We start from the raw sequence: 12,101 nt of genomic DNA on the forward strand, positions 1-12,101 counted from the left end.
TGAGGAGGAATTGTTGCCCTCTTGTGCCTATACCAGGGTCAGAGCCTCGGAGTGAGAATCGACATCAGCACCCTCCAGAAGCAGACACTTCTACAGAAGTGGGCTCAGGGACTTCACAGAGCATGCCTGCTATCATGAGAATGAGCTCGGGCAGAGAGGTCATAAAACCACAGAGAATTAACTTGTAATACTAAAGTTACAGTCTAACTGTGTATGTGGTTTATATAGGGAGGTAAACGTAGTCTCAGGGCTATGTTTAATGTGAAATAGATGAGATAATGTGATGGATGCCAGTAGGAGTACAAGAGCCAGTGTAGGAGAATAACAAATAGAACAATAACAAAAGATATGGTTTGGCGGCCAACAGAGAGGGGAAAAGATACTTCGACTGTGTGGGAAAACACCTGGAAAATGGGAGATGGGGAAACTAGGAATAAAGACAATGTTAAGGCGCATTGCCAGTCAAAGAGCAGTGACCTGGGAGGGCGTCACTGTGTTCTGCCAGGAGGAACACAGTGACCTGGGTGTGCACCAGGAAAAACAGGATGCAGGAGTTGGTTAATAGTTAGGCAAGAGCAAAATGATTGGAAAACAGGATGCACATACACACACATAGCCATCTGAGGTATAAAAGAACATGTCTCGTTCTGTGTTTGGGTTGTTTTTGTTTCAGACAGCGAGTAGGGCCGCTGTGAATAAAGAGACTCCCCGCTCTGACACCTGTGTCTTGACTGTCTGATTCCTTTTTTCGATCCACCAATTCTCACCACAACAAAGACAGCGGCATGGACCGATAAGAAGAGACTCAACCCACATTGTATCACTTTTGTTCTATGTGAGAATATGAAAGACTGGGTCAGGAAGAGGTAGAGTGTCAGACTTCGTGAACTGGCACAACTGCATGTTGTTGTCAGGGAGAGATAGTTTGGCCCAGAGCTCTGTAACGATCTCCTTTTTCAAATGCTATTTTGCTGTTAGCTTTAGTAAATGCTGGGATTTAAACTTTGAATGAGTGTCCTGTTTCCTTCATCAAACCAACACGCGAGTTCAGGAGACGAACTCAACAGTAAGTACCAGTTTAAAACAAATTTTAGCAAGAATATTAAGAAAACAGTCTGCACGGTGGTGCAGTGGTTAGCGCTGTCGCCTCACAGCAAGAAGGTTTCGGGTTCAAGTCCCGGCTCGGCCGTGGGATCTTTCTGTGTGGAGTTTGCATGTTCTCCCCGTGCCAGTGTGGGTTCTCTCCGGGTTCTCCGGCTTCCTCCCACAGTCCAAAGACATGCAAAATGGGGACTAGGCTAATGGGATAATCTAAATTGACCATAGGTGTGGCTGTGAGTGTGAATGGTTGTCTGTCTCTATGTGTTTGCCCTGCGATGGACTGGCGACCTGTCCAGGGCGTACCCCGCCTCTCGCCCGAAAAGATGCTGGGATAGGCTCCAGCCCCCCCGCTACCCTACTAGAGGATAAGTGGTAGAAAATGAATGAATGAATATTAAGAAAACAGAAGCTTATAGTTACAACGTTGACAGTTTAATTATTTGCGTGTAGATATAGTTTAGATACAAGTAAGATTAAGCTGATGAGCAGATGCTAATAACGCATTTTGCTACGCTATCATTAGCTAGGAGAGACTTAGTAGGTTAGCTGACATGTAACTGCAGGGCTGTTACTGGAAATCCGATCAGTAGGTTGATGTTAAATAATAGATGTTACGTTGAGCACAAAAATGTTATTTGTAAAATGCTAATACCTTTGTGGAAAAATCAATTTCTTTAAACTTCAAAGTCAGAGATTGGTTGTTGACTTGAGAAGTAACGCAAGGAGAGGTCAACTGTCCCATAGTTGTAGTGACACATTCCCGTCTGTGGGAGGTGCTGTAACCTTGAGGCAAAAGAGGTTGTTTAGACTTGGAATTTATCAGAAAGCATTAGAAAGCACATAATGACTCGTCTCTCACACCATGAAGTTAAAAAAAACCTGCTGTTGTCAAAGAACTTTAAAAAAGTTATTTAACACCTCAAACTAGTTTGTGTTAAACAATTGAAGTATGATTTTTCATTTCAGAAACTTTTATTGGGGGCTCCAAAATCCTTAATAAGTATAAGGTGTTTGTTGCTTTGTTTTTGTACTAAAAGAAAACTGGAAAAAAAATTGAGTTTTCGAAAAAAAATGGTTTGACTTAGATGTCACTTTACATATCACAAGTGGAACATGACTCTTCAAAAGCAGAAATACATTTAATGGTAATAATAGTCACATTGTGCTTAAGGTTAAAAAAAAAAAACATATCACAAAACTGATTTTATGGCTGCAGCTTCATATATTTGTTGTCTTTGTGAATGTAAAAAAAGTAATATAAAGCTAGAGCAAATTAAAGGTCCTGAAAACATGCATGATGCAATCTTACTTACAAATTTTCTTTTTGTTTTTCTCCAATTGGAAGTGGGCAGAACTCAGAAGAAGGTGATAAGCCAATTAATAATATAATATCTGATTAAAGTGAATAATACCTTAAGGTGTTTTGTTTAATGTTAATTGCTGTGTGAATATTTCATGATACTGAAGAGTACAAAGAAATTAAAGTACAGGTTTTCAGGAGCTTTAAGCTGAAACGTATGTATAAAAAAAACAATCAAGCAATTAAATCAGATTAAAGAGTTAGTTAGAAATCATGCTGGACAATGTCTCAGATTATTTTTCTGACATTGTGAAATACACTCTTTTTATGCTTTATCAAGCGTATCTGTCTGAAGATGTTTGCTGTTTCGTGAAGTTGATGTAGTCATCTCCGCAGGTGATGATACTTCTCAGCGAGCTCAGGAGCAGTGCGTCAGTATCATTATCAACATGGATTTCTTCATGATAGTTCTTCACAGGGAAGATGCAGTTCATTGGAATCCCCACTTCTGCACTGAGCTTTTCCATCTGAATTTAAAAACAACAACATGTTTTTGTTCAGAACCAGAATCAGGTTTAAGTGGGTTTTTACATACAAGGAATTTGCTTTGGCGTTTTGGTGCACATCATTAAACATTGTACGAGGAAAAAATAAAAGGTAGGATATGATTCACAAAGATTCATAAGATTCACAAACTCCTGTTCAGCGCTCAGGACAATCGAGACTTTTGTGCTTACTCCACCAGTTCAATCAGCTGGACCGGTAATTATGTTACTAAGTGGATCAGGTATTGGCTAGACATGACAGACCAATCATGTAAGTTAAAATGAAGGAAGTGTCAGGTATTACTGTGAAACTCATTTTGCAAATGTGATACTTCCAACAGTTGAAAAAAACGATCCGTATGGTTCTCCTGCGACGTCAGGGGCGTTTCTAGACCCCCTGGGGGCCCTAGGCAAGAATCTTTGTTGTCACGGTTACAATAATAACAACGTGGTTACCTTTGTCGAACGGTCATGGATAATACAAACTATATAAACTGTTACTTCCACATGGGAATCAAACACTGCTCTCCTGTGTCGTATTGTTGTGTTTTGTTGACCCATCAATCCACCACAACCTCCTCCTGACGTGGACTTTGTCGCTCTTCATACTACGGAATCGCACTTTTCCCTTTGCTCCTGCCATAACTAATATGACCACTAGGTGTCGCCTAACAGCAAAACATAACCATGGGTCATGCTGCACAAACGATCTATGGGCTCGTTCTTTTGCAGGAAGACAATCTCGTTACTTCAGGAGTCATGAGTGCAAAATTCTCTCAAATTGTCCCTTTAGTCTTAGCAGTACTACTTGTGTCACTTTTTGTGTGTACAGGTGAGTGCAACACCACGGATGGAAGTGTACACCATTAATCCCATTTGAACCATTATCTCATCCATCACTTGTTTATGACAACAGGCTTTTTGCTTTTTCATTTGGAACAACCTTCTGATGTGGTAATACATCATATGATCTAGTTTGTTTCAAGCATTTCATTCTTACATTCACTCATAACAGCTGTGTGTTATCTGTGTGCTTATTAGATTGATGCACTGTAATGATGTCATACTCTATAAATTTTTGCACAATATAACAATCATTTTCTTAAGTCCAAAATTATGTAGAAAATTAAATTAATAGGATTGTATAACTTCACACATAAAGGGATTATCTTAATCAAGATAGAGAGGTTTGTAGATTTTAAGTAACACAACTTGATCGATACTTGGAATAGGAAAGAAAGAGTCTGATCATGCTGATAAATTAAAAATATTGTATGGTATGTCTGATTATTACTTATTAAACTTACTTGTTTCTTTATGTACTCGTACTTGTACACATTCTTTAAGTCTTCTTTTACTTCAGGACAGGCTTGGTCAATTTTGGTGAGAAGGGCGACTTGAGGAATCCCTGCAACAGGCAGAAAACTGACATTAATACAAAGACCACTGCTGCTTTTCTCTGTCAGTGAAGGAAAGCACAAACTACAGGAGGCAAGTGTTTGTTACTCCAGAGATTTTAAGTAGAGTACAGCATTAAAATGATGCTTTCAAGCAGAATGTGATCTAAAAAGTCATTGCAAAAAAGAATAAACAATAAAAATCTCCGCTCTCACCCAGGTCACTGGCTGCTTTTCTGATCTCCAGAAGTTCCTTCACAAATTTGTCTGTTAATAGAGGTAATTTGTCGGCACAAATGACAAGAACCAGAACATGCACTTTGTCGTTCAACTCTGGGAATGTTTTGTAGAACGCATGATCCTCTGATATCTGAGACACAGGATTGAACTGAAAAACAAATTTAAATCCAGTTAAATGACAGTTGCAATGTGTGTAAATAAATATATAATTCAAAATAATCTGATCTCTGAAATATGCAAATTTTGCAGCAACTGTACCAGATAACCATCCTTTATGTGTCCCTTCAAAGCCAGTTTGACATCATCCACAAGGACACCTTTGTTTGGACCCAGGCCCATGATGTTGTTGAAGACAAAAGGGTAAAAGGTGTTGGGGCTTCCTTTTGGATCTTGTAGGTTGTGTACTATAAAGCAGTATGGAGAAGTGTACAGTTATTATGATCACTATTGTGTGTGTTTGTGTGTGTGTGTGTGTGTTGGGGGGGGGGGTTAAGCATATAGTATATAATCTGGAATGTCGGTGACTGACTGAGTGATCATATTTCCACTGGTCTTTTGCTGCGTGTCATCCCCTCTCTCTACCCAATTTTCCCATCTCTCATTCTCTCTCTGTCAATTGTAATATGTAATATGTAATTGTAATATGTTAATGTCCAACTTTACAGCAGAAATAAACATGTTTACAGCTTTGTACAAAAAACGGTTTTGGTCTCTATAGGTAATTTCCTCCTTCGTTACAACTGTACGGGGGGTGAATTTTTACATAACTCACCTGTTTAAATTTTATTAAGGCTTAAAGTTCTGCATAAATGAGGGCGTGCCGCTTTGAGTGACAGCTGGATGAACGAATGCTTGCCACAAACTGGCATGCACTAAAGTCTCAGCTCACGTTCCACGCCTCTTTGACTGTTTATGGATTAGCCAGGAGTTCATCGGAGTCAGGTACTGGCAAGATGGCGGCGGAGAAACAGCCAACCTATGGGTGTCGTTACGGACGTAACATCCATCTTTAGCTTACAGTCTATGGTTTTGACCTGCTCTTGTTGTCTGTTTGACTGAACAATGCTAATTTTACTGACTGAATGTTGGCGTTCTCGTTCTAAACCAGGGTTTTGTTACTGCACTTTATTTTCTTCCCACTGGAAAGACAAAAACATCTGGAAAGCTCTTTGTACACCTTCAATAAAAAGAATACAAAAATGACAATACTACTAAGTTTTTTTTAAAGGTTTGCAAACTTTTTTGATGTAACAAAATGAATTTGCAGTGTTTGCTTTATTTATTAACACAATAAAAATGTCTTCATACCTTTTTGGTGAAAGAGTCATGAGAGATGTTATCTGCCAAAGCCTGAATGTACATTCTTCCTTGTAACACACTTTGAACTGAGTTGATGAAACTGGACTTTCCAGCTCCAACCAGCCCATGAAGAAGAATCCTGAGCTGCTGACCTTTAACCTGAGGTTTGTAGTTCTTCACAAACTGTAGATCAGTCTGTTTGTCTCTGCTCGGGAAAGGAAACGTTACATTATAGAGTAAAATATAATTTTACACAGAGTTGACATTTTCTTTTTAATAAGTTTCATCAGGACGTCACAGAACAAGTAATAAACAGAAAAAAGTCAGAATCAGATGTTGTACATTTGTGCAGCTTGTGCTGTGAAAGATTTTGTTGAAGAAGCAGCAACTGACGATGCAGATACTTACTGCCAGTTTATTTTTCTCCATGGTTGGCTGAGAACTGAAAAATGCACGACACACATTCAGATAAGACAGAAGATCATGAAAAAATTCAGTCATCATGCAACAATGTGTAATTTATCCAAGAATAAGAACTATAGTATTTTTCTTAAACAGCCTTACTTGGAGGTTGGGATTTGGAGTTTTCTGCTCCCATGGCTGGAGGATAAACAGTTACATACATAGTAAAACTCTGAACCCATGTGTGAATGAATTGTTTGGTTTTTGCCTTAAAGTAAAATGTGCACTCCCTGCTTGAAAAGCTGTAAAATCAGCCAATAAAGTATCAATAAAATATTAACACCCCATATCCTGCAACAGCAAGAGGACTAATTTCAGTCAAAGCTTATAGAATAAAAAAAGATGATCTTTTTTGGTGGAATTGAAGTATTAAAGACCACATTATTGAAAAACATAACAGCATCAATTAAAATGGTTGAAAATTAAAATACATGTTGACTAACATATACATTAGAATAGAGTTTAATCACTGTTATGTTTATAATAGTCGGTGGCACCAAACCAAACACATCAAAATTAAACATGATCAGAAAAACTATTAAAACTATTAACTGACATTTTTCACCAACAATTACACTAAACAGATGTCGGTATTTAAAATCGTACCTGTTTTGATGTTGTATTGGAACAAAGTGAAAGATAAAATGTCTTTGTCCTGTGGTGTGTGTGCCTATATCTGTAGCCGTCAGTCACGTCACACACAGAAATGAACATATTAAATGATCCTCCCCCTTCTCTTTGCAAATGCATTTTGAAAATGTCTCCTCAGACCATGAACCAAACATTTTCACTTTTGTTTTCATCAGGATGTTTGAGCTGAATAGCCATCTCACAACCACCACAGGAAATACCTCCCATTAAAACCTGGCAATAATGATATTAATAAATCAGTTAGCGCTCTCCTTGAGTAGCAATTTAACAGACATTTAGTTTGTTCCCACAGAAGTGTGTTATGCACACCTTTCCATGTAACACAGTGTAGCAAAGTGTGGGACATTGATACTGTAGTTTCCATACTTACTTCTATCAAAAGTCAAATTGACTTCACTTTCTTTACACTTGAGGCGTAGAAGCAGTTTTACTTGCGTAAACTTGGCCACAGTGTGTGATTAGAGACTCAGCTCCTGCTATTTTACTTTAACGCCACACAGCCGAAGCTGAATAACTGCTCTGAGTTCAGGAAATGAGACTTTCCAGGGCCAACCTGCAAAGAAGAATCTGAGCTGCTGGCCTTCAATGTAAAGTTAAGATGTTGTTCACATGCCGCAGAGTGCCGTGTTTGTCTCTGCTCAGAAAAACAAACGTTACATTACAGACTGAGCAGTCCCTCCAGAATGTAATTATTAAATATTGTGGTTGCAATAATTAATGCAAATTCAACCAATCCCTGTGAATTCTGCACAACCTTACGTTCTTGTCCAATCACCGCAACTTTTCTGCAAATTTGGCCGATTATCATAGTTTACACTGCTCTAAACCTCGATGTACGTCACCAAACTCACTTCCTTGTTTCTGGTTTTGAAGCGTATTGTTAAGCTGCAGACATGCATGACACGAATGTCTGACATTTACCATCAGCAATTGCTGAAATAGATGTTTTGCACCAAAATGGGGGTAAATTGTTTTGCACTGTGTGTAACAGTGTGATGGAACCATATCTGTAGAGCTGTCAGAGCTACCACTACTTTTTTTCTCCAGATGAAATAAAATACAGGTTGACATTTATATACATTTTAAGCGGTTGGAGATCTGATCATCATTAAAGTGTATGTCAGGTAGAGAGCTAATGAAAAGTAATGAAATGGTCAAAGTTGTCATATTGACATTTCAGGTGTATTGATTGATTTCCAAACGTCAGTTACGCATTTTGTGTTTGGCCATTTGGAACAACCTTCTGATGTTGCCATACACCATATGAACTAGTCTGTTTCACGCATGCATTCTTATATTACATTCACATGTAACAGCTATGTGTTATTTGTGCTTAATAGGTCTGTGTGATCTGTACTTGGCATTGGAAAAAAAAGTCCGATCACGCTTTTATATTGAAACTCTTTAGACCACATAAGTAACTTTTCTCTTTTTATGCCTTTATTAGGAAACGGGGGGCAGAGAGAGGGGGAATGACATGCAGCGAAGGGCCGTCTGATGCGGGATTCGAACCGGGACCAACTGCAGCCTCTACACATGGGGCGCCTACTTAGACCACTACACTGTACGATGCCCTGTATGCAACTTTTCAACTGTGATTCCATCTCTGTGCCAATACATAAAATGATTACTAATTAAACATGCCAATTGTTTCATGTACTGGATCTTGTATACATTCTTTAAGTCTTCTTTTACTTCAGGACAGGCTCGGTCAATTTTGGTGAGAAGGGCGACTTGAGGAATCCCTGCAACAGGCAGAAAACTGACATTAATACAAAGACCACTGCTGCTTTACTCTGTCAGTGAAGGAAAGCACAAACTACAGGAGGCAAGTGTTTGTTACTCCAGAGATTTTAAGTAGAGTACAAAATTAAAATTATGCTTTCAAGCAGAATGTGATCTAAAAAGTCACTGCAGAAAAGAATAAACAGAACTGCTCTGATCTCCAGAAGTTCATGCACAATTTTGTCTCTTAATACAGGTAATGTGTCGGCCGAGTTGATGAAACTGGACTTTCCAGCTCCAACCGGCCCATGAAGAAGAATCCTGAGCTGCTGACCTTCAGTCTGAGGTTTGTAGTTTCTCAGAAACTGTAGATCAGTCTGTTTGCCTCTGCTCGGGAAAGGAAACATTACATTATAGATTAAAATGTAATTTTACACAGAGTTGACCTTTTCTGTCTCTGACATCAGGATGTCATCTAATGTGGAAACGAACAGAAAAAAGTCCATCTGAACTAGTACATTTGTGCAGCTTGTGCTGTGAAAGATTTTGTTGAAGCAGCAGCAACTGACGATGCAGATACTTACTGCCAGTTTATTTCTCTCCATATTTGGCTGAGAACTGAAAAATGCATGACACATTCAGCTAAGACAGAAGATTATGAGAAATGCAGCCATCATGCAAAAATTTGTAATTTTTTCATACGTTGTTTTTCTTAAACAGTCTTACTTGAACGTCTTGGAAATTTGGAGTTTTCAGCTCCCATGACTGGAGACAAAAACTGTTACATACAAAATCTGAGCCCATATGTGAATAAATTCTTTAGTTTTTGCTGTGTGAAATGTGAAATGTGCACTCCCTGCTAGAAAAGCTGTAAAGTCAGCTTATAAACTGTCAAGTACAACATATAAGACATTGCAGCCTCACTGACTTCAGCAACCATTTATTACTTATGACAAATGCTTCCATATCTTGCAACAGTAAGATGATTTATATGAGGTTATACCAAATCCCCCCCCAAAAAATAAGTGCTCATTTTTGGTGGAATTTAAGTATTAAAGACCACAATATTGAAAAACATAATGTAATGTCAATTAAAATGGTTGAAAATTAAAAGTACATGTTGATTAATACATTTTCTCAAAACAGAATTTGAGGTTTTATTAGCTACATCTATCACAGTGGGTGACAAATGCATCCAAATTAAACATGAATACAACACTAGATATTATAACTGCTACACAAATACAAGTCATTTTGTCATGTTGACATCAGTTCTTAACATAATCATATTTTCTTTGGTTATTTTCTTCTGCAGTAAACATGATATTTATAAATCGTACCTGTGTTGTTGTACTGGAACAAAGAGAAAGACAAAATGTTTTTGACTAAGTGTGTTAATATATGTAGCCATCAGTGATTTCAACACAGTATTAAACGTTAAATTTTCCTCCCCTCTTCTACTTGCATTTGCATTTTGAAGAAGTCTCTTTAGACCACAAACCACACCCTTTTACTTTTGTTATCCTCAGGATGTTTTTTTTTTTTTTAACAGCTATCTGTTTGAAGACCAAAACATCCTCACAAACCCATCAGCACTTCCACACTGCAGCCCATTTCCTCGAGCAAGATGTCCTTCTGTCACAGTCTGTAATTGGAGAGAGCTTATGACTTTGTTTGTGTTTGCTCTTTTAATCTGTTTTTGTGTGAACATCGTGTGCTGTGCTGACACCAGTTTCACTGCGGCCTCAAGAGACGGTCCCAACTTGGCCACGCACAGCCACGCACTCAAGACCTCCTCCCCAAGGACGCACGGAGCTGTGATTGGCCAGTGCACAAAAGTATAGGAGTAGCACCAAGGACTGTGCGCTGGTGCCCCCTGTTGGTTATCCCCACACTAGACAATTTTTAATTCCCTTTTTCTAGTTTTCTAAGGATAGCCCTCTTTTGAAAATAAATCGTACAGTGACTTTACCTATTCGTGGTCTGTGTATTCTTGTGATCCAGAGATTTTAAGTGTGTGTGTATGTGTGTGTGTGTGTGTGTGTGTGTGTGTGTGTGTGTTCAAACTGTTATTGAGCAGTTGACCATTTACAGCGGGGAAAGTAAGTTTTGAATGTGTCAACATTTCTCTAAAATATATTTCTGATGGGGCTATTGACATTAAATTGTCACCAGATGTCGGTAACAAACCAAGTAATCCACACATACAAGGAAATCAAAACATATGTCCATAAATAAGTTATGTGTAATAAAGTGAAAAGACACAGGAAATAAGTAATGAACACATGAAGAAAAGAGGTGCAAAAAGTCATGGAAAGCCAAGAAACCAGCTGAAATCTGTCAGTATTTAGTAAAGACAGATGTTTTGATTTTTTTGTGTGTGGATAACTTGGGTTGTTACTGACATCTGGTGACAATTTCATGTCAATAGCCCCATCAGAAATATATTTACTGAGAAAAATGTTAACGCGTTCAATACTTATTTTCCCCGCTGTATGTCTTCACATTGTTTGACATTTTCTCACTTGGAGTGAGTTTGTTCTCAGGCTTCATTCATGTCCCACATGGGTCAAAACAACATTTTGTCCGTAAACAAACATTTGAGAAAGTATGTAGACCTCCTGCTTGAAAGACACCTGTTAACATCTTTTATAGAAATGATAAAGAAGTCTATAAAGATGCATGGAACCTGTCTTACCCACAGATATGGTCATCTCTTCACTATACAGAGAGCATTCAGGAAACCCTGGCTAATTGGCTGACCCAGATCCATTCAAAGGATGCTGAGTGATTCAGGACATTCGCAGATTTTCTGCGTGCATGTCAGCAAGCCGTGCCTCGGGTTAAAGGCCTCGACATTTTAAATGACTGAAGAAATCAGTTTGTTCAAAAGTTACCTGACTGGGCAGCATCATGGAGGAAGTCACTCAAGCAATCAAAGACGCTGGAATTTTGTCATCTGCATGTCAATGGAAACAGCTTGTCTGAAATCCTAATGCCTCCTTTCTTACTCTCTTCTAATCAGATACACCTACAGAGAAATGCCAGCTTAAGGAAAAGAAGTTCAGTGTTCATACAAAAACAATTGAGACTGAGAATCAAGCATAGTCAAGGACAGCAGGAAATGGATCACCATGGACAAGATCCACAGGTTTAAGGTCCTTCCAATAAGAGGAACCCCCCCCCCCACCCCTCAAAATAGAAGGTATACCATATCTGACTGTGCAGCACTAAACCAGCAGAGGGAGGAGAAGAGCAGGAGTGAGAACAGCATTCATAAACATGTTAACAGTTATGTATTGCATGATGATCAGGGAATGATACCAACGCCATGGAAAAAGCCCAGTTATAAAGGAAGGCCTAGTGATGATGTAAGGAACA

General features: G+C 38.6%; 1 pseudogene across 1 annotated transcript; it reads right to left on the reverse strand.

Moving 5' to 3' along the window:
* Positions 1–1,511: 1,511 nt before the first annotated feature.
* On the reverse strand, positions 1,512–7,312 carry LOC111672556 (interferon-induced protein 44-like; annotated as a pseudogene). The gene is made up of 8 exons (XR_015438735.1): positions 6,951–7,312; positions 6,447–6,482; positions 6,291–6,324; positions 5,892–6,087; positions 4,842–4,987; positions 4,560–4,731; positions 4,254–4,354; positions 1,512–2,928 (listed from the first exon to the last, which is right to left on the reverse strand). The product of XR_015438735.1 is annotated as an interferon-induced protein 44-like (transcript).
* Positions 7,313–12,101: the final 4,789 nt, after the last annotated feature.

Source organism: Seriola lalandi, unplaced genomic scaffold (assembly GCF_002814215.2).
Source record: "Seriola lalandi dorsalis isolate HSWRI2012SDOR001 ecotype SW California unplaced genomic scaffold, Sedor1 jcf7180002054901, whole genome shotgun sequence".
NCBI lineage: Eukaryota > Metazoa > Chordata > Actinopteri > Carangiformes > Carangidae > Seriola > Seriola lalandi.